This window comes from Epinephelus moara, chromosome 6 (genome assembly GCF_006386435.1).
Source record: "Epinephelus moara isolate mb chromosome 6, YSFRI_EMoa_1.0, whole genome shotgun sequence".
Classification (NCBI taxonomy): domain Eukaryota; kingdom Metazoa; phylum Chordata; class Actinopteri; order Perciformes; family Serranidae; genus Epinephelus; species Epinephelus moara.
In genome coordinates this window covers 9,727,048-9,754,132 of record NC_065511.1, presented here as the reverse complement: position 1 = coordinate 9,754,132, position 27,085 = coordinate 9,727,048, and the positions used below count along the sequence as shown (strand labels likewise).

Here is a 27,085-nt window from a genome sequence, read left to right as displayed (position 1 = left end):
CCTGTCTTTGAAATGCTTGCTCACTGCAGATAAGGACAAAGATCAAAAAGCATCACTGGCTTTGCCTGCTGCACACCCACTTTGTAAACAAGGGAATAGGAAAGCAAACCCAATGCATGCTGCTGCTAACTTTGGTCGATGCTAGACAGTATTTACTGTGAGTTTTTTTTTTACACCAAAGTTTATTGTAAAAGCATTTCATCCCTAGCTGTTAGAGGAAGCAGGCTGATGCTCTTCCATGGGAAGTGCATTATATTGTACAAAACTTAAAATAAATAAATAAAATAATTAAACTTTTTTCATGATTCCTTGCAGCAAACGTCACTAACATCAAGAATAAGGGAGTTTCATTTAATTTTTCTGTGGTTAGAAAGAGTCATTACCATTGCTCGTGGAGTCAACCCTTGAAAAACATGTTTTGTTTTTTAATATTGAATACCACTTTACTTTGAAAAGGGAGTTAAGTAATAGGGTCCATTATAGGTTGTCAGTTTAGAGGCCTGACTCCCATGTATGCATCAGTTAAATGACCACCCGACTGAGCTCATGGACACAATAGCTGTGTCCTCAAGTGGCTTTACTGAGGTATAAATCTCAAATGCAAGCAACCCTCCTTTTCAGACTATACGTTTATCAGGACTAAAATCACCCCCTTCTTTTACAAACTATTGGAACTTTCCATGGAAAACAGCACTGTGTGCTCTGAGTACACACAGCGCCATATGCCCATCATGACTTTAATTACTCTGTAAATCTCTACTCACACACTAAGCTGAGTTTAACTGGAAGGAAAAGGTGGTGCCGCCAAATGATAGCTGAGCTGAGCCTCTCAACAAACATCATTCAGATTCATAACCTCCTTAATTTTCTTCCTGGAATCAGCTTATCAGTGTTTGTAGTATGGATGTTAAATTTCCTGGATTTATGGGGATTTACTAAATTTACTTGCTTGACTAGGAAACTAACTATGAAATGTTTCAAAGATCCATTGTTATAGTTAGTTTATGACCATAGACTGATAAAATAATGGATGTAGCAACTGTGATGTCACCCACTGGTTTGTGAACTCCCATTTTGAAGCCTAAAGTTTGGCATTTTGACATTATGCCATCATGTTTTTTTTTGGAGACAGAGGTGACCATATTTGAATGAGAAGGTGGAGCTGTGGAGGAAAGAAGGTTGGATCTGACTCATGACTGGTAACACCTCGCAGACAGCCTTTCACTCAAAGTTGCCCACCCTTAATTACAATTTAATTTAAGCCTTAATAGGATGTAAACAGGCGAGTTAGCTAAATTAGCTATAGGGACCAAAGAGATTTTTGTACCAGGTTGTAAACATGTTTATTTCTGCTGTAAAGTTGGGCATTTTAACACTGGGGTCTACGCGGATTGACATCCTCATGCGGCCATTCAAAGAATTGAATTTTCTGGCATTTCCACGTTGGCTTCACTTTTCAGCCCCAGGCATTGTTGCTTGTTTATAAAACTGTGTTAAAATGGAAAGAAATTGCTGAGTAGTTTAATTGAATCATTCCAGTCATATTCTTTTCAAATCTAGGATTCTATAGGCAACAAGTAACACCTGATATTCATGTTGACCCAAATGTTTTTATTTCACAATGCCATTTTTCCCAATGACTGTTTTATTTTATACTGCCAGTTCTCATCACAAAGTCTTTGATAATCGAGACAAACATGGCAGAGCCAGTAACATGATGAACTGTTGATTCAGGCTGAATTTGTGAACAGCTGGTCATTGAGAGAAATGACAGTGTGAAATAGGGGTGGGTGATATGGTCAAAATCTCCAATCATGGTAATTTCATATTATAGTAACAGTATACAACAGTTGTCCTATAAATCAAAGAAATGGTTTAAAATAATCATTCTGTACTTCTTTGTTGTTTGATTAATGTCTTCTTTCATTTCACAAAAAAACTTGCTAGAGTAAAACTTTTTTTTTTTTTCCAAAATGGGAGCTTTAAGGTTCCTGAGAACAATAAAAAAAAGTGTTACAGGTCACATGAGAGTCCAGCATTTTGCCACACAGCCTGCCCTGAATGGCTCTTGCGGTACAAACAGTATTGCCAAATCTCTATCAGTGGACACATCTCCACTGGTATATATCGTCATATCGCCCAACCTTAATTTGAAATCAAAAAGACTTTCAAAAAAGTTTTAAATGCCATATTTAAAAAAAAAAAAACTGCTCAGTGAAATAAAAATTAACCCAACAAACTCTGTTCCATTATGTAAATAAAACAGGATTATATTATATCTTATAATACATAACTGAAATTATATCGGGTTACTTCACATTGCCATAAGTCACATTGCCATAAGTACAAAAATAGTCTGTATTTATCTGTTTGATTGTTCATCTCATTTCTTATGCATTTATTTAACACTGGCCACTCTGGGTCTCCACAGATATTAAATCTCCAGAAACAAAAGCGGTGGCAGATACATAGACAGACGGATGGAGTGTCAGAGTTAGACAGGGAAATAGTAAGACGAGCCAACGTGGAAGAGTTCTGAGTCTGTTTTTTATCTGCCCTTTTTGTGACACAAACAGGAAGTGTCTGCTCCACTCTCAGTGAGACTGTGCTCTCAGTACAGTAACCAAGCTCTTTTTAAGTATGTGAGTATATACATGCTCATATTTTAGCATGTGTTCTATCATAAGTCTTAATGCCATCAAAATACAATTATAAGAACCAAACGTGTTTTAAGTGACTATAGCAAATGTATTGATTTCCCTAACATATTATTCCTTGTACGTGTTTAGGTTGTGTGTATTTATGTCCAGTATGTATTCAGCCCTGTGCAATGATCTGTTAGCCTTGATATGGCCTTCACTCTGTAAACTTTAAGGAAACAGGTCACATGTGTACTCAAAACCACCTGGCAAGGTCCTTGAATACAACTGTTCTATATAGGAAAGTATAGGAAATGACAACAAGCGAAGCTGAAATCTTTGGACACAGGTAATCTACAGTCTCTAGTTGACTATTACAATCTAATGGAGAGAACTCTCACTTTCATTCTACCAACATCAAGTCAAATCACGACAGACACTAAAAAACAGACCTCCTGCATTCAAGGTTCAACCAAGGCTACCACTGAGTAGAAATTCCACAATGTAAGCAAGGATATTTGAGAAGTGATAACCTATCAGTGTTGAATTATCTACTCGCAGAGCCTGATGGAAAAGCCTGAGTGCCTTAAAACACTGTAAAATAATCAGCCAAGCGGTTAATGCTGCAGAGCAGCATCTATCTCTCTTTGGTAAACATGACAATGAAAACAGCTCTGATGTCTGGGTAGGACAGAATCATAATCAAGTGGAGCAGTCACTTGAGTGGCACACAAATTAATGGAAGAATGCTTTTTGTAGGGAATTATGTTTAACACTCTCCTTTGTTTACTTCTATCACAGACTTGTGTTTGCACAGCCACACTGAGCACAGCAAAAAACTGCTTAGCATTTAAACAGCAGCATATTGAAAAATGTGGGAAGGAGAGATAACACGGAAGTAGATAGCAAAATTTAACAGCCTGCACATATATCAATAAAAATAAGATAACCTGGAGAAACAGAAGAGAAAAGTCTCTCAATGCCATGTGCAAGTTAACCCAGATAATAATATTACACATGGCGAAATGCTTACTGTAATCCTGAAGTAAAACCTATGGATGTTTACACAAGTTTAGCAAGACTAAGAGTCTACAGCCATGTTGTCAACTTTATGAGGTTCTACGTAGGCGCAACTGTGCTTTAAACTAACTACTAACATCAACATGCTCACAAAGAATGCTGATGTTTCATGGGCAAAATGTTAACCACGTTTGCCATCTTGGTTTAGCGTGTTAGTATACTTTAAAAAAAAAGTACAGCTAATAGGAATTGGCTTTGCAGGTATTTGATCACAAACATTTCTGGGCAAATAAATTTTTTGACCTGCTGATGGCACTAGAAGAAGAAATGTCAGGGGATCATCCAAGTTATGCATCCTGATGGTGACATTTCAGTCCCTTTAACACAGCCTTTTCAAGGCAGGAATTTCACACCATTATGCTGCCTCACGATTCTGTATAAAAAGTACAATTGCGGTATGGGGGGACAGAGTTGTCTCTCTTTTCAGCCAGTATCAGAGGTAGAACACGATCATGGGCGGAACAGGTGCAACATTTTTGATGACGTGTTATGCGACCCACCGCTGGAGATTGAAAAAGTAGGTGGTAGCAGTTTGCAGCTAACTCAAAGAAGAAGAACAGTGGCCGAAAATTTCTGAAAATTGGGAAGGGGGTTCCTTGACCTCCGAGCAGAGGACAAGATCAGCTGCCATATAACAGAGAAGGTAAATGATTGTTATTGTAATGTTATGTCACGCTAGAGGCCAACACTGTTGAGTTAAATGTCACGCCCATCATGCCTCTTTTGATTCTGTGATGCCGCCGTTGTTTAGTGTTGTGTAAAATTGCAAAGGCGAAATAAAGAACCGATTTGGTAGTAGCCCTATGGAAAGATTTCTGTGTAAAAAGGGCTATAGACTGTAGCACCGTGACATCACCCATTGGTTTGTGGACTCCTGTTTTTAAGCCTCCAGTTCGGCATTTTGGCCATCAGCATCTTGTCTTTTTTTGGAGCCAGAAGTGACCATGTTTGGACAAGAGGGTAGACCTGTGAGGGGTGGATCTGATTCATAGACTCCTCACAGACAGCCCATGTTATTATGCCTTAATAGCATTTAAACAGATAAGTTATATAAATATTCACACCTTGCACAGTTGTCATCAATGTTTAAAGTAGCTATAGAGACCAACACCATTTTTGTACCAGGTTGTAAACATGTTTATTTCTGCTGTGAAGTTGGGCAAATTAAAATGGATGTCTATTGGAATTGGCTTGCTCTTGGAGCCAGCCTCAAGTGGCCATTTGAGGAACTGCAGTTTTGGCACTTCCACATTGGCTTCATTTTTCAGTCTTGAGGTTGCTGCCTGGGGGGACATGAATGTCTGGAACAAATTTCATGGCAATCCTTGCTATAGCTGTCCAGACTTTTCATTCACAACCACAAATCTCAACCTTAAGGTGGTGTTAATGGGAATGACAGTTGATCACCACAGTCGGAGGGATTCAACCTCTTGGGAGCATGTGTGTAAAAACATTCATGACAATTGAACTGAAATTTATTGAATTTTTTTTGGCTGCAAAGACTGCAAAATGGCAGACTGACTGACACTGCTATCCTTGACAGCCATGCAGCTCATGTGGCCAGAAAGCATAAACAAAGTATAAACCTGAATGAGGATGCAAAGCTTGCTCATAATATCAAACAATGAGTTCAATTCTCTACACCGAGTCTTTGGCTGCAATTTCCGCATGCTACTCAGACAGATTTAATTAGTCATTGCTTTCAGGAGGTTTTATCCTGTTCTCTACAGTGTGCCCTCTTTCTTTCCTTTCCTTTCATTCTTCTTCTACCAAATGCTTTAGTATTGTAAGGCACAAACAAAAAAGTAGGTGACTAAAGAAATGTAAGGCCTTCAACATTTAATGAAAGAGCATCAAAATTTAAAATAAGAGTTAATTACTTTGCAGACCTTTGGGTTAGTTTGTTTTGGATACAAGTTGTCCTTTGTCCTATAATGGCAGGTGAAACTGCATAACTGGAGGTTTGGTTGAGAAAGTTTAAAAAACTCTTGACTTCACGCCAATTACCGCACTGACTACTCTTAAAGGTTCTGCTTCAGCAGCTGACCCTCAGAGTGATTACACTTCAGTCTGTCGCCAGGCTCTTCACTAATGGAATCCATAGCCATGACCCTGTCCACTGCTATAACACAGACGACATGCACATACACATTCACAAAGCCTTAATTACTGACCCACTGTGCCCTGTCACCTGTTATGATACACTCCATTTCCAGTCTGTACACATAGTATGTTTCCACACACACAAACATAGCATTGAAGCACTCTGATGCTCCTGATGACAGGCTCAGCCAACTGAGGATGCTGCTGGCAACCCACTTGTGTGATGACATGGATTTTTTTTTAGCTGCTCGTCTAGAAGTGTGTGCTTGTACCTCTATTCATGTAAGAATCAGTTTGATAATCAAATGAAGGCAGAAACACAAAAAGAAAACAAGAGCTTGTGTATGTACTGTACTATATATTTGAGATCAGAAGCTGACATTAAAATGTGTAGGCACTGGTGAGTGAGAGAAAATGTTTCTGTACTATTCAAGGCTGCTGCATGCTTCAGTGGGCTGTTCAGAATGTCAGACAGCGTTGGAAGGCTGCTTTCTCATAGCTGGGCTGGGGCTGGTACATCTAAACATTTTCGTAACTTTCCTAAAACAGGCAATCTGACAGTGTCTGTGCACTGTCCACATCAACAGGCTGCAAATTTGCATTTCCTGGGATAGTAGGATACTTGGGATATCCTCTCATTCTTACCCTAACTTTAACCAATCTCCCTCCTCTGGCCTAAACCTGACCAATTCAACCAATGAAGGCGACCAGTGCTAGCCAATCAGAGGAAGAGTAGGGCAGGTCATGCCTTCGCCATGCTAGGAGATGCAAATTCGTCAAAAAGCCAGGTGTGCTCTGATGGGATATTAGGAGGAGTGCCAGTTAATTCACAAATTCAGTTCTAGTTCTACAAACAGCTACTGTGACCAACATATCAATAACTTTTATCCACATTTGTTGGGTCCATTCCTTTTTTTTTTTTCAGAAGAGGGACCCAAGTTCCCAAACACATGCATTTTTACAAGAACATCACGATTAAAACACATCAGTACAGACAGTCTCATGTACAGCTGAGAAGCGACAGAACTCGCCGAACTTAAGTGGAGCTCATATGCATGTGCTTGCTAAAGGTGCTCTATGCATAGGTGGAAGAGATATACTCTAACATTTTTAGCAAAAATACATGAATTTGGGAGGTACTGAGCATACAACTGGATAAATGAGACTTGGATTATACTGCAGGAGTAGTATGAGATTTTGCAAACAGCTTTTTTAATATAGTTTTGCTGTTCTTAAACTTGGTCCCAGTTTACTTCAATTCATGAAGAGGGTTCACCTTTTTTGGATTCTCTGTTCACCGTGGAGGCATACAAGAAAAACAAAGTCTTCATCACAAATTAAATGTAACATGCTGTAATGGACATACAAATGGTCATTTAATGGTTTAAGCATTGTTTTTACTAGACTGCGAGTCTACACTCATGCTAGTGACTTTGCAAGGCTGTAATTCAACATAGCTTTGAGCTACATGTAAGGCTGCTTGATTATGGAAAAAATCATAATCACGATTATTTTGGTCAAAATTGAAATCACGATTATGCAAACGATTATGCGCCGCACGTGATGACTTACATTGTTTATACAACGGCATGTCATTTCTGTCTCTACATGGGCGCAATTCTCCTCTGCTCTCTGTATCGGGCACGGTGGAGTTCGGCCCCGGTGCACACACACAAAGACACGTGTGCGCACACACACACACACACACACACACACACAGGTGCGCACACACACACTGCCCTCCCTCTGCCATTTTCCGCTCGCTGTTTTTGAAATCTTCCACGATCACCTGCCCCTCGCATTATTCGTAGTTCACTTACTTGACAGGCTCGCGGAGTGAATAGAGGAGAGGAGGGGAGGGGCGGTATTGCGCATGCGCGGCTTCCATAGAAGTCAAAATAACATCTCCAGGCATCGGTGACCAAAAATCGTGTGCACTCGATTTCATTAATTTTGAAATCGTTTGACCTCAAAATCGTAATCGCGATCACCAGACGATTAATTGCACAGCCTTAGCTACATGCCAACATTGGCATGCTTACATGCTCACAATGCCAATGCTAACATGCTAATGTTTCTCAGTTGTTGCCTTCTTTGTTTGGAATTTTGACATGTTAACATTTACTAGTTAGCTCTGATCATAAAACACAGCTGCAACCTGTGGGAGTGTAATGGCAATCCATCCAATAGCTGTTGAGACATTCCACTCAAATCTGAAAATGTCAACCTCATGGTAGCATCCTCTGACCATTAAAGGGCCAGTGTGTAATATTTGGCATGGTTTATTGTCAAATCTGAATCTGAATATTCTACCCATTAATATGTTTATATAAGTGTATAATCGCTATAAAATAAAATTTGTTTGGTTTTTGTAGCCTTATAATTATGCTTTTATATATATATATATATATATATATATATATATATATATAGCAAGGGCCTTGCTTTAGAGAGGTCGCCATCTTGTGCCACCCGAGCGGACAATCCAGCCAGCCAGAGAACTCGTTTTGCATGTATAAATAAACCAATGAAGAAGACAGCGGAAGGAAGGAAGAAGGAGGAGGAAACAGCAGGGTGTTAGCAGTTCGTCGATAGAGAGTAGTGAAAAGTTTTTTTAGTTATAAAGTTTGCGAATGGACCACACTTACCACGCAACAGGAGAGAATGAACCCGAACCGTCATCGGCGAGGAAAAGAAGACGCAAAGAGGGGCAAAGAAAACAGGACAAGCAGCGGCAGAGAATAAACATCGGTGATGTTTTTCAGCGATGGAGGGGATTCATGAAGGACAAAGGGCTTCAATCCGACGCTGAAGTGGCATGTTTTCTGCTGGACAGGTAAACCACTAAAATAAATGCTACTATTTGTCAGCACGTAGTATAATAGCGTTACGTGTCGGACTCGACAAGTAGGGAGTGAGGAGGAGAGTTCATAATGTTACATCATCTCCAGGTAGAGCAATTACTGTAAAACACTTGTGAAAATTTTAGTCTTATGTCAAAGGCATAACAGGCATAACATCCTCCCCTCCTCCTCTTCCCTCTCCGTGGCTGAGGCACATCGCCTGGCCCTTCCTGCACATCTTCCTCTCCCTGGTCTTCCTCCTTTCCCTCTCCATCCTCTCCCTGTCTCCTGTGGAAAATCACTCTGCAAACAATATAATACGTAACGTTAACGGTTATCCTACCAACCTAACGATTATTTGCCGCACTGTGCCATGACTTTATTTAGCATTACTGCGCTAATGTTTGCTCGTGTTACCAAAACAATTAGGAATAAAACACTCCTAACCTCTCACTGATAACCTATAACATATCATAATATGGTTTAGATCTTCACCTCATTGCTCGTTGCTTCGGATATGTTACCGGCGCTGCAATCTAGAATCTAAACGCTACATGTCACTGTTTTCAACCCATTTTACACACTGGCCCTTTAACGTCTGTACAAAATTTCATGGCATTTCTCCAACAGCTTTGGAGATACTTCAGTCTAGACCATGGTGGTGAATGGACTGACCAATATCATATTACCATCCAAGCATTGCTAGCAAGGCTAAAAAAAGAAACGAAGGGTGGAGGTGAATCTGAAAGGCCTTTACTGTCAAGTAGCTGCATGAAGTGCTGCAAAGGAGAAAATTGAGAGACCTCAAGGTTTCAGTCTGTTAGATAAATGGTAAAAGTCTTAGCCAATGAAACTATTGACTGACTATTCAGTTCTAAATGACAGTGATCTCTATGTTCTACAAAAGCTACTATTCGTCCATCCATCCATCCATCCATCCATCCATCCATCCATCCATTTTCAGGCATCCTGATCAGAAACCACCTCAACTGACCCCTTTCGACGCAAAGGAGCAGCGGCTCTACTCCAAGCTCCCTCCTGATGCCTGAGCTCAAATAACTAAATAAAGATATTTATATTATATACTCTAGTTTCTTGCATCACCTAAAATTTTAGCTATAGTTCAGAAAAGGTAAGAACAATTTGGTTGTGCAATGTAATTGGCCGGCATTAAGTAGTTTGTCGAAGCAGGCAGAAGCTTCCACTGTTCCCGTCTCTAATCCACTCACATTCCCTCTCCTGAAGCCAGCTGCAGAACCATTTCAGTGCTGATTATCATTCAAATCAAGCGTGCAGACAGAAGCGGACAGTAATTCAGATTCAAATAGAGCCTGTGCAGAACTCGCTCCATGGCTCAGATTCACATTCAGATTTTAACAACCTATCCACTTCACATGCACACTCACCAGTTAAGCTGCTGATATTCTCTAACCACTTCCACTGGGGACAAAACAATATCAATTTTAAACACAAAGGCTCTCCACAATGAAAGGCTACAAAGACTGTGATGATGTTAATACTGTATGAATACATTATGAGACAGCTCTCATACGCTGACAGGAGAGATCTCCATTTTAACCTTTTCATCTTATACATACATCTTGATTTTTACCTCCGGCAAGGAGGTTATGTTATCGCCGGCGTTGGTCTGTTTGTCTGTTTGTTTGTCTGCAAAATAAAAAAAAATTCTGAACGGATTTTGATGAAATTTTCAGGAAAAGTTGATAATGGGACAAGGAACAGATGATAAAATTTTTGGTGGTGATTGGTTGAAGCGAAGTGGATAAAATAATAAAATGGCGGGAAATCCGAGCTGCTTGGCGGAGGTCTGCGCTCCCCGAGTGCTTTTCTAGTTATTAATCTTTTTCCATCCTCATACTCTTCAGCTGTCCCTCATTCATCCCGCTTACTTGTCAACAAATCTGTCTACTATCCCATTCATAAACTCCTCATCTTTCTCTTCCACCTCTCCTGTACCTTATTTCCATACTCTTCATCCTCAGTTTCATTTCATCCTACACATGAACAATTCACTCTCTTATGAAGCAATTTCACTGCAGTTACCATAGTAACATTCGGAAAAATCTCACAGCCATTGATGAGCTTTCTGGCTGAGTGCGCTGCGTACACACACACACACACACACACACACACACACACACACACACACACAGACTAGTCACAACTACTCAGATACATGGAATCGGTAACTGCGGGATGTGTGTGTGGGGGTGTATAGGTGGTTGTGTGGGTGCAGGTATGTGAGGTCAGTAGCATGTAGCCAACTGTGATCAACAGTTGTATAAACTCATAGTTATTAAAAATCTTTTTTATGAAGCAGAGTGACAAATGGTAACAATTTAAACACAAAGCCTTACAGCAGTCTACTCTGCATGAATCCTACATTTGAATCAGCTACTCCAGACTATTCTTTTTACATCAACAAATTATAATCATTACTATCATAACCATAACTGAACTTAACAATTGCCAGAACAGCCTTTCACACTGTGTTCCACCTGATTCAGAAGAAACTCTCTTTGATTGTGGATGTCAGGTCAGGTTAGTTTAAAATACAGAACAGGAAGAGAAAACTGCTTTTTCACACCAATGGAACAAGGAGCAAAATCGCTTTGTGAGAACAAACAAGAAGGTTTATGGTAGACATGGTCTTATTTTTGAGAGACACTATCTGTAACAATACCACTCACAATAAACGTTATTAATATTCTTGACTATAGTGTCATAACTACTCGTAATATTAAGGTTAAGAATAAAAGACAGATGTCATTTGCACCTTTTGTTCTAGTAAAAACAGGATCACATTTACTTCATATTTGGACCAAGTACAAAGCCTCAAGTCTTTGTGCTCATGTCGCAAATCAAAATGAACAAGTCCCAAGTCAAGTACCAGTTCCAGTCCTTAACAAGTCATAATGCACTATTTCCCAAATGTAAGGCCATTAATGATATATTAAATTTAAAAAAAACTCTTCCATGCTTTTTAAAAATTGTATCTATTTGTCAAAAATGAGTTTCTAAAAACAAATGTGACTGAACTTAAACATAAAAAAGTAGTAGCTGACATTGCATTTTAATAGCATACAGCATTACTAACCAGTACCACAGCACAGCGAATTTTCTGTTTCTGTCCTGTCTTGTTGTATTCAACTTATCTCATGTTGGAAAATGTCTATAACTTTATCTTCCCAAGTTTCTAAGACATTTTCTGTCAGAATATTCTTCTTTTTAAAATGATATTATATGTTGCATGTTTTATTTCTAAAAGAAATAAAATGATTAGCTTTAATGTTAGCTGAGGAAAAGTATAGAAATTAACAGACAACTCTTTAATCTTTGGGTTTGTGGACGATATCACGTATGTTCAAGTCAAAAGGCTCAAGTTTACGTGAAGTCACGAGTCACTGGTGTTAAAGTTCAAGTCGAGCTTGAAGTGTTTTTCGATTTTGTCAAGTCCAGGCTAAAGTCATCAAATTTTTTTGACTTGAGTCTAACTCGAGTCCAAGTCATGTGACTCGCACCTCTGGGGTTTTGTCAGTGGAGATGAAAGGAAACAAGATAGAAATTGGGTACATCCTGCATCAAAACTTCCCTAATTTAGGGGTGTCTTAATCCCAGGTCACTAGGCCACCTCAAAGGTTGCATCTTTACCATAACATTAACATTTGTTTGACCAAATTTACCACTAATAATGCTCTTTTAGCCCTAGCTACCCCATTTTACCAATCCTATAACACCAGCTGTTTCAGAGGGGGAAAAAGCTTATGGTCCAGCTGCAGCAGATTCCTGTGGAGAAGGAATCTCAGATGGAGAAGACCCAGTAAAAAGACTCCGTGGATGTCTGACTTGTTCAAGTGTTAACAATCCATTTAAGTGAGAAAACTAGGAATCAAAAGAGACTGCTTTATCTAACACTGCCAACTTGATGACAACTTCAGAACAAACAATAACTGTCTCCCAATTCAGGGGCCGAATTCTTTGAGCTCTGCATTTTTACACCAAATATGTCATGGGACCTGTTTAAAAGCTCTTTTAAATGCAGCGGAGAAGGGAAGCTTCCTTACACTTACTGAAAAATGGAAGAATAGAAAAACCTGTAAACTCTGGTGACATTAAACTAGCACAGTTTCACTTAATAATTCAGACTTTCTGGGTTGATCAAGGCTATCTCCTAAAGATCTATGCTTGAGTGGTAAATGCTCTGGAAGATCCAGCCCCTTTATAGGGATATAGCTGTCTGGTATAGCTGATTAACTTGTCAATCATGTATTTATACATTACTTAAAGGCTTAATAGCTTAAGAAGTATCCACTGATAACAAATCATGATACATACAGTACAGCATGCTGAACCTGAGGTAAAAAAAGCACTGCCCTTTGTGAAGTGTTTTAAAGAGTAGCAAGTCCATGGCAAAAACATTTTATTTACTATATTGCAAAAAAGGTTTTAAAGTGAGTTTAAGTAGAGCACTTCACTTTGGAAACCTCCCTTTCACTTTGGTTAATCTCTCGACTCATTGCAAATTGTTTTTAATGGAAACCCAAATGGTGATGCTAAATTTGCAATGGAAAACCAAAGTGGTTTGCGATGAAACCCCAGAATAATATGAGTGCTAACCACACAAAGGGACTGTGATGTGCAACCATAAAGAAATGGGTAGTGTCTTTTTTGTAAGAAACATCTGTACATTTGGTTTTTCTTAGTGCAAGGCAGCAGCTTGAGTCTCCAGAACAATGGACAGCAGGAACAACAGAGATGGGAGAGGGGAGGTGAGAAAGAGAAGGACAAAGACACACACAAAAATAGAAATTAAAATAAGAAAGATAATGCATACATCTGCCCACATCCTACTGGGCCCTTAGAGACACAACTCTGTTCTTAGGTTTCCTGTCCCAGCAGGAAAACTCGAAGACAATTCAAGCCATTTAATAATAATTCATCACTCAAGCCACATTGTTCTTTTAACCAGTCTAATTTACCACCAACATACCTGTTTGTTTTTATCGGGCACAACTGCAACCTGACTGAAACACAATAAGGGCTAAAATCAGTCTGCAATGTTTATTGCTTCCAAAGAGGCGTCCAAAAGGAGAAACCTCTCCCCTCAACTTCCTGACAATACTCTGGCACTGGGAGGCGAGGTGGGAAAACACAGAGACGGGCACTGGCAGACAGCCAGGCAGTAGCTGGATGGAGGGTGACCCAAGAGAGGGGCAGATGAGTTTGTACTACTTGGACTAAAGCCAAGTATTCTAGCATCGGACTACTTGATTCTTCCCTCTTCTTTTGTAGCAAAGCTGACCATACTTGTGCAAGCTCCTTCCCAAACAGACCAACACCAGACCTGAGACAGCAGACAAACGGCGTTTGAAATCTTGTCGGATTGACTGAGGTTGCTTGTTGGTTAGCCCGATGCTGCCCACAGTCATTTTTTTCAGCCCTTATACTTTTAAATGGCCTCCTTAGCCTTCATTAGGTTGCTATGGTAACAGACCTGATCGGAGGAGGGGGAGGAGGAGGCACACATTGTGCCTACTGATTCAGGAGAAGAGTGAATCAATGAGAAGCACAAGATGACACACTTCCTCAAGTCACTTTCATAATCAACTTAAGGGTTATGTAATTTCATCTATGTAGCCACAGTGTAGAGATCTCACACTGCGCCTGTTCAACTATGTGCTATTATCCATGTTAGAGGTATTAAATAAGGATTATATAACAGCTCTACTGTTTATTCTGGCTTGCTTGTGAGCATTAGATATATAAATGTGCAAAGATCCAGGATAACATGGATTAAGCAACTTCTCAGCTGATTTGACAACAATTTTGGTGGACTGTTATGAGAATCAGCTCAGGTTGCATGCCTGCGAAGAATCTCTTCTTCGCTTCCTTAGACCAACAGAAAAGGGCCCCTGCCTTATATTCAGAGGTCATATCTAATGTGTCTGGCTCCCTGTCCGTGGTGCCCTGGTGGGAGTTCTCTGCCTGCCTGGCACTGGATCATTTGACCTGGTTCACTGGCTGGATGACAAACCCATGGGTTTCAACAGGGGGAAAGATATTGTTATTGTAGTTTTTATGGTTCAGTGATCTAATCTGTGAGTCTGCTTTAGTATAAATCCTGCCTCGTCTGACTAATGATACAATTCTTGCAACTGACGACACACTAAGCCCAGCCCCTATTAGTCATTGTTGCTGTACCTGTGCAGTTTACAAATCTAAATGATAAATCACCACTCACAAATTCTTAGAAATTCAATTTAACTGTCCAGTGTGTAGGAATTATAGGGAAGTATTGGCAGGAACAGAATATAGTATAATCAGTGTGTTTTCCTTAGTGTATAATCACCTAAAAATAAGAATTGTTGAGTTACCTTGGAACAAGCTGTACATCTGCATAGGGGGTGAGTCCTCATCTGCAGAGTATGCCATGTTGCATGGCCACATTTCTACAATAGCCCAGAATGGACAAACCAAATATTGGCTTTAGATAGGGTCATTCCTGTGTGTTCCAATGTACAGGATGGATTAAGCAACTTAAGGTCACACATTGAGTCTGTGTGTTTTGGAGAGGAAGAGACCTCTGTGAATAATGCAGCTCCCAGTAAAAACCTCCTGAACATCAAGATCTTAATTTATCAGAAAGAAAAAGGTGAGCACACATTAGCAGGTGTTGGGGTAGCAGCCCATCTGCGATGAGCTGAACAGTGTTAGAGAAACACTAATTTGTAACATGAAACAGCTTTGTTCAGAGTTTTTCTCAGTTTTAATTACCTGGTCTGTTTGCTTTAGAAATGAGGAGACCTCTGTGGATTAGGGAGGCACCCTGAAAGTTGGAGATTTGAATCATTAGTCAGAGACCCCTCAGTCAACAGAGACTGCTTCACGTCAACGTTTTCTTTTTCTTTGGGTAGTCAGTGTGCCGTGTGCAATGCACTTCTGGGGACATTTCGGTCCCCAGATTTTGCTGTGGAGTGAGTGCTCCTAATTTTCATGATACTCGTTGATATATAGTATAGAGTGGCACAGAGGAGGAGAGACACTCTCTCTCTTCTGCTTAGAAGTGGTGAATTTACAGCTCACAGCAACTTAATACGATACAGTCTCTGGCTTTTGTTTGGTATCGAGTGTCGGAAAAAAATGTTGCACAATTCCGATCCATCGTTAGCACAATTAGCTGACTGACATAATTCTGAGTTGGGTCCAGCCCTTCTGTGCATAATTCAGCTCTTAGTGGAAACCTACTGAACAATGAACACTGAAGGAATCCTTACTGGGAGTTCATGCTTGGCACATGGGAGAAGTTTTAGCTGGCTGCAATCTGCAATACTCACTGCTAGATGCCACTAAACCCGTACACACTGTTCCTTTAACTTCAGACAGGGGTAAACAGAACTGCTTCTTGTTTCTACACAGCAACAGTCAAGTTTGTCAGCTGAAATGACAACCGTCATGAGCAGATTTTATCAGCTGTAGCTAGCTAGCTATTAACACTGAATATATAGTTTTATAGGTTAGTTGAAAAATCTGTCTGCACATGCAACAAAGCAGAATTGATGTATGTTAGCCTACACGATATAGCAAGCATCCAGGGAATGTGCTAGTTGTTTACAGGGCTTTTTTTCTTTTTTCTTTTTTATTAATAACCTATTGTATTATGAAATACACTGGCCCTTTTAGCCACTTCTACAGGAAGCCAGCTACTTAGCCAATATTTGCAGCTTAATTTAGAGCAGACAAACACGTTGTCTAATCCATTCCTTCTTGTATTTTAGGTTTTGGAGGTTAAAAAAAGAACAACATCCATCTTTATATACCAGGCAATGGTCTTACTACAGTCCTGTGCACATTCCTTCAACATATGGGGAAATCCAAAGTTTGACAGGCATGCTGTTTCTATGTATCTAGTTGCAGGTGTTACACTATGACTGGAATAATGGTGTTTGGGGGTTAAGTGAATAGTCAATTACACATGCATGTGCTCAGATAGCTTGTTTTAACAGTCTGATATTGACTACCATCTGAGTATGGAAAAAATCAGCAGTAAACATAGATCTCCAGGCACAGTGAAAAACAAAACAAAACAAAACAGAATAACAACTTAAAACTTTAAATGCTCAATACACAAAGTGCTGCCTGCTTTGGTTATGCTTTATTTGTTCAAAGTACATTTTCCATAAAAGTGATGACCAGTGATAAAAAAGAATTGCTTCCCACTCAATCACACCTGCTGGATACAAATTTCCATTAGCATTGTAAAAGATTAAGTTTAATGGCTGTAAAATGTGCCAAAGCTCAACTATAACTGATAAAAGATGTTTTCAGAGCACCTATAAGAGCAGCTGGAGAATGTACAGAGGTTGTTACAGAATAAGGGCGAGGCTATCATGTCAGTGAACGCATTATGAGAGACAAAGTAGTCAGACAGCGAAAGACAAAATTTGACTTGGGCAGAGCTTGAGCCTGGAGATAGTTGTGATTGAAGAATGCCCCTGGGGATGCAACAAAGCTTGCTCTGCTTCCTGTGGTCAAAGGAAAATATAGAAACAGGATATAACATCACGGAAAATAACAAACAGAATGGAAGTTACGTCACAGTGGAGGTCAGGGGTCGGGATGAACTCGGGGAACTGGGATGTGTTGAACAGTGAAAATGTTTTGGTGCGTTAAGATGACTAAATATATAGACACTGGTAGGCAGTTTGAATGAGTCACTTCCTGTGTTGTACCAAGGAGAGCAAGAATCTGCGACTAATTAATATAAATACAATTAGTTTTATAATAGGGTTGATAAGTTTTGCTGCTCTCATTAGAGCTTAATTCAAACTGAAGCATAATTTCTCCGTGCAACTTCTGGGAAAGAGATGCAGCCAGATGATCATAGTTTATAAAATCATGCAGTGCAGTGACGATACAGACATTTCATACACCTGCCAATGTACATTCAACCTGTTGGACCAAGTTGGACCATTCACCGCCGTCAACCACCTGCTTGCACTATTTGTATGCAATGCGATTTGAATTGAAAAGGCCAAAAAAAAAGGAGGGAAAAAAAAAAGCGCAGAGTTTGGCTGAGACCCTGAATGGAGAGGGATGTAGGACTGTATAACCTATGGAGGGAAATTAAGGTGGTATGACTGGTATGTCCCCCTTGGTCGCCAATATCAGTCACAAAAGTTAAATATGTTAAGAAAAAGTCTTTACGAGAATGACTGACAGTAACCGGATCTGAAGTTTTAAGATTATAGTCTTTTCATATAACAAACTATATGATTTTATCTTCTGACTGTCACGCCCACTCACACAGACTGGAAGGTACGAGTTTACCATCTGAGATGACCAGACAGAGCAAGTGACACACTCACACATTGTTCAGCTGCGTGAGTGGGAAACAGCCACTGTGAACTGCAATGAGGGGTCACTGTGTTTCCAATCATTAACCACAACTGAGGCCAGTGTTAATGGATGCTGTATGTTTTAGGTTATAAAGAAACTGTTACAATACGTACTGATGACAGTCAACAACTACACTTTTATATTCGGCTCAGTAACATTTTAGAAAATCATGTGACTTTAAAGGTGCTGTCATCAAGATTTTTATCTCAGTGAATCAAATGGTATAGCATATTCTTCACACAATAAGATGTTGCTCTACTATTTCTACCAACGTAGCTATCCCCTTTCAAATTACACTGTGGTGAATGCTGCTAATTAATGATCAGAACTAGATTATAGCAATATTGGATTTAAAGGATTTCTGGCATTTTGGCTGGATTAAGCAAAAACAGTTGTTCCCATCAAGATATTCCGGTAATAAATGGTTTCTGAATAATATCTGCAAAGATACAATGCTTACATGCATGCATAAATTCATGGGTTTGGGACAGAGCTAGTTACAACAGGGATGGGCCGTTATACCAATGCTGTTTTTGTCAAACTCTCTCCTTCTATACAAAGTCAGACTTAATATGCAATGTAGAATGATTAAAGACTCAAGAGGAAGTCTCAGTTACTTTGTAGATAACTAAAAACAGTGAGGGAAAGTCCTAGCACCGCATTTGTCACATGTGTGCAAAATATATTCAAAACCAGTGAAGCGCTAATCTGTGTGGGCTCACAGTATCTCTATCTGTGTTGTGAGTAGCTGCCACAACAACATACGGGCGTACAATACAGTATCCACTCTCTACGATAACATCTTCATTTCAGACAGCTCACAATAACTGCACAGCTTCAAAAAGCAATTCCCAAGCACGTATTGCATTCAAGTGATTTTTAAGTGACAATTCAGTGATAGCGCTCGTCTCCTTTCGCCTCACATACCCCAGTAAGGCATGCATCCTGACTGCCAAAGATCTCTGCAGGCATTGAGGAATTCTAAGTAGTTGTGTATCTGAGATCTATCACCTCCTAGCTGCCACACTGTCATTTGCAACACTCCCTTTGCGAAATCATTCACATGCTATATCGTGAATAATTCAAGATGTTCCATATTGGCAGAGAGCTGTTTCTGGGCTCCTTGCGAAGGGTAAAAAAACCCCAGCTACTTTCAAAATAATGTCCACAATAATTGGACATCCTTTTTCCCCCACGAGTATCAAAACTGTTTGAAACACATTTCATGATTCCCTTAGTCTTCACTGCACAGACCCAAAATTATTATTTGTTGGCTATGCATGTTATTTTTGCTCAACTATTAATTTTACCAAAGTCATCCCAAAATAAGATTTAATCTGATATTGATTTAAGTTACGTGTAGTGAATTATTTAATTATTAAAGCCCTAATAATCTATGAGTGTTCAGTGTCCAGCACCAATTGTTCCTTCATGAAGTCTCCACGGTCTATACCCCAGTCTTGACTGTGATCACGGACTGAGTCTTGACAAGCACGAAACACATCCATCACAGTGATTTAATAACTTACGCCTTAAAGAACTTGTTTTGCAAATGGTTAAGCAGCCTTTAATAAATCCCACTGCAACAGTTCTTTTACTCAACATTACTAAATCACAAATTGTTAAAAGAATAATCTGGTTGCGGCATGCATAGCACTACAACATGTAGTGCTGTAATGGCTGACACTGAAATCTGATGTTGTTGTCTTCCTGCTTCCTCACAGACATTAAAAGAATCACGTTAATCTTCTCTCATTTCCAAAACACATTAACTACATCTACTGAAATATCGTGTGCACTGATGTGTAGTGATGTCTAGTCATAATTTCTCTGTTACTAACAAACAACACAAACAGCAGAAGCATAGCAACAAATAAAAGCTGCATCGGATGGCTGATTTTTTATCATGTTGGAAAAAAAAAGAACATCCAACTTCCTTTCATCTCTGTAGCCAAGTCAAAAATAATGGGCAAATACATGTAGAAAATATTACAATCACTGTGACATTGACTAATCTTAAAGTTCCCATCCAGACACATTTTAAGGTATGTAAAAATACTCTGCTATGATTAATATTTTAACATGTTTTTTTCACATGAAAGGACAAAAAAAAAAAAAACCTCTAAAAGGGCTGACAGCAGGTCTACTCTTTCTTTCGTATTGAGAAATTCTGGACCATACCTTCGCCGTATTCATCAGGGCTTATGCTTGGTTTACCAGTGAAAGAGCAGTGTGCATCAAGATAGCTAGTGTCAGCGTTAGAGGAAACATCTGGGAGATTTAAATGCACATTTTTAAGCCTCCATCAGACCCAGATCTGTTAGTTTCTGGGCTAACTGGCAGTGCGCTAATACAGCATTAATGGTTATGAAACACACTATTATCTTTGCCTGAGAATCCCCCCCCCCACTCTACTGAGTAGACTGATTCGTCTGACATTGTGACACCGTTAAAATAAAAAACAATCCAAAGAGCGCTGCAGGGGGACTAATGATAAGCCAAGCAGCAACATGGGTAGGCATAATACCATCGTCAAGTTGTTGTCAAGCATTATTAAGTGGTGCACTAGACCCAATGAGGAGTAATAACAACAATGGCGAGCGCTATAGACAAAGCGGGTGCTACGATAGAGACTGCTCTAAATCAGCATGTCTTCTTAATTTCACTTGACATCATAGTGTTAGTGTTGACTAAATGATGTTAGCGTCAGGTGGACAAGTTGGTCACTAGCGATTGGTTAGAGAAAATTGAATCCCCCTCCCTTCTCAGTATGGCAGCAAGGGAACTTTATTGCAGTGCAAATTTCCCTCAACAAGTCTGCTCTAAAAAGCAACAGCTCACAAAAACTCTTTTGTCTCTTGTGACCAGCATGACATGATAATGTGTGTAAATTCCTCTGTGCGGCTAAAAATAGAACATCTGTTTCCCATAGTCCCCCTAAACCGATGCATGGGAGCTTATAGGCCAGGGTTATCCTTTAGCTGGGGGCACTCTCTCAGAGCGTTCTGCACCTCATTGAGGCTGGATTTCTGTTGACTGACCTTTGACCCCTTTATAAAGAAGCCTATTGGAGAATGACAAGAGCTTGGCTAACCAGCTGTCCCTCCAAACCACCACCAAATGTGTCTGTCTGCATGCTCTCACTCAACTTGGACGTCATAGCAATGCTTTCACAGGGGATGGAGGGTGACATTATTTATATGGCGCTGCTCTGGGAAACACTGGTTTAAGGTCATTGATATTCACTTCTCTCATGTCCAGAATCTTCCACTTAAACAATGGATATACTCATCTTTGGGTCAAATACAGCCATACATAAATGGTTGAAGCACCAACTGTAAAAAAAAGATCCTCTTCCAAGATCCAGGATGGAGACTAACACTACGGAGGTCTGCAGTCTGTCAAACGTCCAGTGAACTTATTTAATGTCTCCATAAGTCTGCCTGGTGTCAAATTTCTAAAGGTATTTTTTCCTCCTCTAACTATCACTGATGAGTCCCAGGCCACAGCCACTCAGTCACTGCAGCCACTCAGTCACTGCTGGAGTCCACGCAGGCATTGTAAAAATGACTCCTTTTTGATTCACATATAATTAAACAAAATTACAACAATAAAATACAGAGCATTTGCAAACCATAGAATCAGAATCAGCTTTAATCACCAAGTATGTGCGCACACACAAGGAATTTGACTCAGTATTTTTTGCACTCATTTTCCTCTACATGTTTACAAAAACCTGTTTAGAGTGAATTCAAGTGTGTACAGTTCATGTGTCTAAATATGAAAAAGAATTTCTATAATGAATTTTGCAGTACAGTTCCTCACCACAGTGGTTCACATGCACTTTCTCAAAATATTGAACTACATATAGTGTGTGTGAGGCGGAGACCACAAGATAAGTGACTGGCGAGCTCAAACGGCTGCTTTGTGTTTTATTCCATGTCTCCCCTGCTGGTCGTGTTTGTTAGATAGATGATATGGTATGATTATGTTGTTGTAGAAATGCAAGACAATTTTGAATGTGATACTATATGCAATTAAACAAAACAAAATACAAAATGTCTGATAATTGCATGGCACATCTATCTAGGGTGGTGGTGCTGCTACAGTCAATGAGTAATTTCGAACTCTAACCACCACGATACCTCGGCAGAGAACTGTAACTGTGCTGTGAGTTTCAGTTGCTGGGACTAACTAAAATGTTCTCGTCTGTACAGTTGTGGTTTTGCAGGATGCAGCAGTGCAGGCGTCAGTGAGCTCTGTGACCATCTCAGCCTGTGCTCTCAGTCACGTTCATACTTTATATGATAACCTGTGTGAAACATTGAAAGAATGCAGAACAAAAATCCTAATTTTATTTTTGGTTTGATGAAAATGAAAAAACAGGATGAAATGGCAAAGTGTGGGTTAGTTTTATTCCTAAAGCTTGAAAAATTAGGTAAACTTGACAGTAAAGGCCTGAGATTACACAATTAAGGTTTCCTTTACTTGTTTATTTTGTCATAGACCTATATATATGGAAATTGATGGTCTGCCTTGTAAACTTGTTTTTTGCTAGGCACATACTGATCAAAATTTACTAGACAGTTTTTTTTAAATAAGTGCCAAGTCCAAAAGTACATATACTGTATATGAGCATCTGACAGTTACCCACCCAAAGAACGACATAATGTCAAGTCGCGTGACTGACCTGACTGAAATACCCGAACATTATTAAATACAGCATGTATACTCTATTATACAGGTATTTGTAAGGCAAAGCTCTTTAACTTTTCCAAAACTTTCCAGGTTTATTTATTTTTCAAAAACGTCTCCAGGGCTGAAAATGGCTTTTTTTCCAAATTCCATGACTTTTCCAGTTTTTTCATGAACACTGAACATTTCCACACTTCAGTCAAATGCCTGTTTCTACACCTGCTCCTTCAGTATGTTTTGAAATTTACACTACACAGACACATTCTCAGATGAGTGTAACATAATCATTTAACAGTGCCATGGCTGAATACATATGAATGCAAAACAGCATGGTAATCTCACAGAGTTCTCAAACCCAGTGTGTCAAGTATCTTTCGGTGAACTGTGACAGCCCATTCACCCACTGATGCTTGTGTTCCCCATTTATGACCAGGAGCTCTAACGTGAACGGCACTCTCTTTGAGTGGGTGTTGATGTAAGAGTGCCCACATTTTACAACCTTTTCCACTTCAAGTTGAGTCTGTATGCTACACAAATCTGTAAATTATATCAAAAAATGTTTTGACCACTAACGACGTTGTAGATTGTTTTGTGTGTTTTAATGTTGTTTGTTTATTTGTTTTGAGGTTGCTTTGATGAGCAGGTGCTTTCACAGTTCCTATCTCGTGCTTTTCCATACACATTTCTGCCAACTGCAGAATGAATGGAGGAAAATGTGAAACACTGAGTTTTACAATGAAACTCCACAGCCGTTTTTAAAATAAACTTTACAACAAAAGCCAATTGCTGAGAACAAGGAACTAGTGTTAATTCTGTTAATGAAAACTATGGTGAAAAATGTACAATGACTTTTCTCTATGTTTTAACTAACATGTTTTTTTTCATTGATGAGACAAGACGGGAATAAAATGTTGGTGGTGAGCTATTGGAATGTTTGAGTGGTACAAGATTGGAACTGAATAGTTGGCGCAAGGATGTTTTGCTAGCCTGCAAAACACTCAAATCGGAGCAGTGTCAGCAATTAGCACGAGCTTTGAGCTGTAATCTGTCAGTAAATAAGTAGCGGTGTGGCTGACTGTGGATGGTGGAGATGCTGAATGGATTTGTGGAGTTGATTGCACCAGTGGCTGACAGCTTCATGGGCAGGTAGGGAGCTCGGTTATCTGTAAGTGTAGCACTGCTGTAAGTAAACACTGAACTTCCTCAGATGGAGCTGAAAGTCAAGTTTCAATCACTGACTCTTGGAGCAGATTTAGAAAAAATTCAGGCTGAAATAAAGGGATCCTTTAAAACCGTCACAAACTCTCCTGGAGAAATACAAGTTTGTAAATATGTAGAAATCATGTCAAAAATATGTCTAAATGAAATTTCAATGCTTGATACAACCTGTCACCTTAATTCCAATGTGAAATACCTGCATTGGCCAAACTGAATTAGTTGAACAAGAGCAAATGTTTTGACTAAAAGTAATGACTGGAAGTTGACTTAAATGTAATGACTTTTCATCAACAAAAAAGTACACTAAAACTAGGAAAGATATTAATGACTAAAATGTGACGCAAACTAAAAAGTGTTTTTTTAAGCTAAATCTAAAATAGCAGACGAAACTAAAACTGCAACACACACACACACACATACAGACACACACTCAGAGTGAGGTGTTTCCTACAGGCTATAATCACTTACCACTATCACTACACTTAGCAGTGTGGGTGGAATGTCAGTAGTTTGTTGCCCTCAACACTTTTGACATGTATTAAATTAATGGTTATCTTAAACAATCAGAAACAAGCTCTTTCTCTGAATAATAACAGTAAAATGCATCAAAGTCAGAGCCCTGCATTCCTTGATACAGTGTCGTAATTTGCTCCATTACTTTAAGAAGCCATTATTTGACACACTGATAAAAGGCTGAGAGGAATCCAAGCAGGAAAAACATCTAACTGTCTCACCAAGTGTCTGTCTCTTCTCTTATCTCTGAGTATCCTTCTCACTTAAACGCTCTTTCTTTCCATTTCTCTCTGTTTCTGTCTCCCTCTCTGGCTCTGGTCATAAATCATCAGTTACATAAACTGCCTTCAAGTTAGTTTCCACCAGTGTTACATGAGACTCCCTTAAGTACAAAACAGGATGTTATAGCAGCCTGGTTCATATGGTTCAGCTGAGCTTGTGTGGAGCAGAATTAAACAGTTTTCTCCAGGTTCTCTTAAACGGATGTGGGCATAAATACATCAAATACAAATACAGCTGTCTCTGTGTATGTGTGGGCTCTGCCACAGGAAGACACTAGGAGGGAGTCAAGTCACCTTTTTCCATGATATAACTTACCTCTTAAATCATTTTGGACTTTTATTTTAAACCTAATGCAACACTGGATCCCCATTTGTTCCACACAGAAACACACATTCACACTCACACGGACACACAGAAATCTTCTGCACTCGTATGTAAAGAATAGACACACGTTCAGTGTTTTTCATGCAACTAACTGCCACTCCATTTTCACCCACCTGCAACCACACAGACACATACTGCACACTTACAAACACACAATTATACTCAGGTGGCATGGACAGCCTTTGTGGAGAGGTCTGATGGTAGTAACTGTAGAGCAGGCCAAAAACGCTGGCAGCCTAGGAACTAATCACCTTCAACAAATGACAATGCATGATTATGTAATTCAGTACTGTCTGCCATTGTATATTTTCAATTTGCCTGAAATTCTTGGTGCAGCATTAATACAGAAAATAATTTACCTACATCTGAAGATACATTTGATACAGGAAGCAGATCATGTAGTGATGATTTTCTGGGTCGTGACAGTATTGATGTTGGTCTTACCAAAGGCAGATTTTGGTCTCTATAGTCGTGTGTAGCAAGACTTATCTCCACAGCACTGTCAGCCCTTGAGAAAGGGCTGGAATCACCATATTACTTTTCTGCTGTAGGCTTTTTTTTTTTATTTCTCTAAACCAATTACAATCATCCTGCTTGGTGCCAAGCCTAGAATGCAGTAATGGTGCTCTTGCAAAATAGTGTAGGGGGAAACACAGCAACAGCTCTGCCCCGTTTGAAAGGCGAAGGAAGCCCGTATGTGGAAAGATGTCGCCTCTGAGATGTAGAATGTGTATTATAGAAGAGAAACACACATTTCAGTACCGCTGACATGTATCATTAGAACAGACATGTCCTGTGATTTTCAGCCTCCTTTATTTAATAGAGGGGGGACAATACCTGACAGTAATATTCTCAGCTGTCAGGATGTGCCTGCTGTAATGGGTAAATATAATCATAGAAGGCTGAAAATCACAGGACATGTCTGTTCTGATTATACAAGTCAGCAGTGTAAAGCTCAAGCATGTGGGGGCCTCCTTTCATATTTAATAGAGGGGGGGACCGTATCTAAAAGTACAGCTGTCAAGATGCCCCCTGCCACAGGCCTTTGCCACTTTGGTCTCGAAAAAACCCAGGGAAAACCCTGAGAGATAGTGTTATTAGAGAGTGCAACACTTTTTTAACCCAGGGAAAACCCTGAGAGATAGTGTTATTAGAGAGTGCAACACTTTTTTATTTTCTTTTTTCTTTTTTAAAAATTTAATATCTAATATATTTATTTATTCTTTTATTTCGTTTTTAAGGTTTGGATATCTGTGAACACTTATTGGAACAGAATATAGATTCTGATATTGTTGAAAAGGATGTTGTGTTGTAAACAATAATGTTGGAGATGTGCACTCATCTCTACATTGTGAAGCAACCCTTACTTGCACTGAACTGGAAATATTTTAGAAAAATACACTGAATTACAAGGCTTTAAAGAACAGTGCGCTATCGTAGACTTAACATGTAAGGTTATAATAGGTCGTGATCTAAAGTGGGCCAGTCTGAGGCATGAAACTCCAGGGCTGAAAATGAGTCAGAACAGAAAGTTTGTTGATCTGGTGGCGCGAGATTAGACCTCCATTGCAAAACGGATCGCATTCAGGTATCGTTTGACTGGAGACGTTTCAAAAGATGTTTCAAATCAGCTCCGACTGCCCGTATCAGAAAACATATCAACATCGGGCATGAGGGTCCTGCGAGACGAAGTATGGGCTTTTTCCAAGGTGTGTTCATAAGTTGTTTTATTCATTGAAACCGCATGCCTTACTGCATGATCCAAATCTTTGTCAAAACTGTAAGTTGTTAGCTCTGAGATTTTTGTTGTTTCTTGTACCAAGGGGGATTTTTAAAATGGTAACACGCAGATAGCTGAAGGGCGGGAAAAGTGTCCAATAGTGTCCTTGGCTTATCAGTCAGATCCACCCT

General features: G+C 39.5%; 1 protein-coding gene across 2 annotated transcripts in view; it reads right to left on the bottom strand.

Moving 5' to 3' along the window:
- LOC126391404 (neurocalcin-delta A) overlaps nucleotides 1–27,085 on the bottom strand; it is a 90,647-nt gene that overhangs the window by 23,793 nt on the left and 39,769 nt on the right. The gene's annotated exons all lie outside the window — the stretch shown is intronic.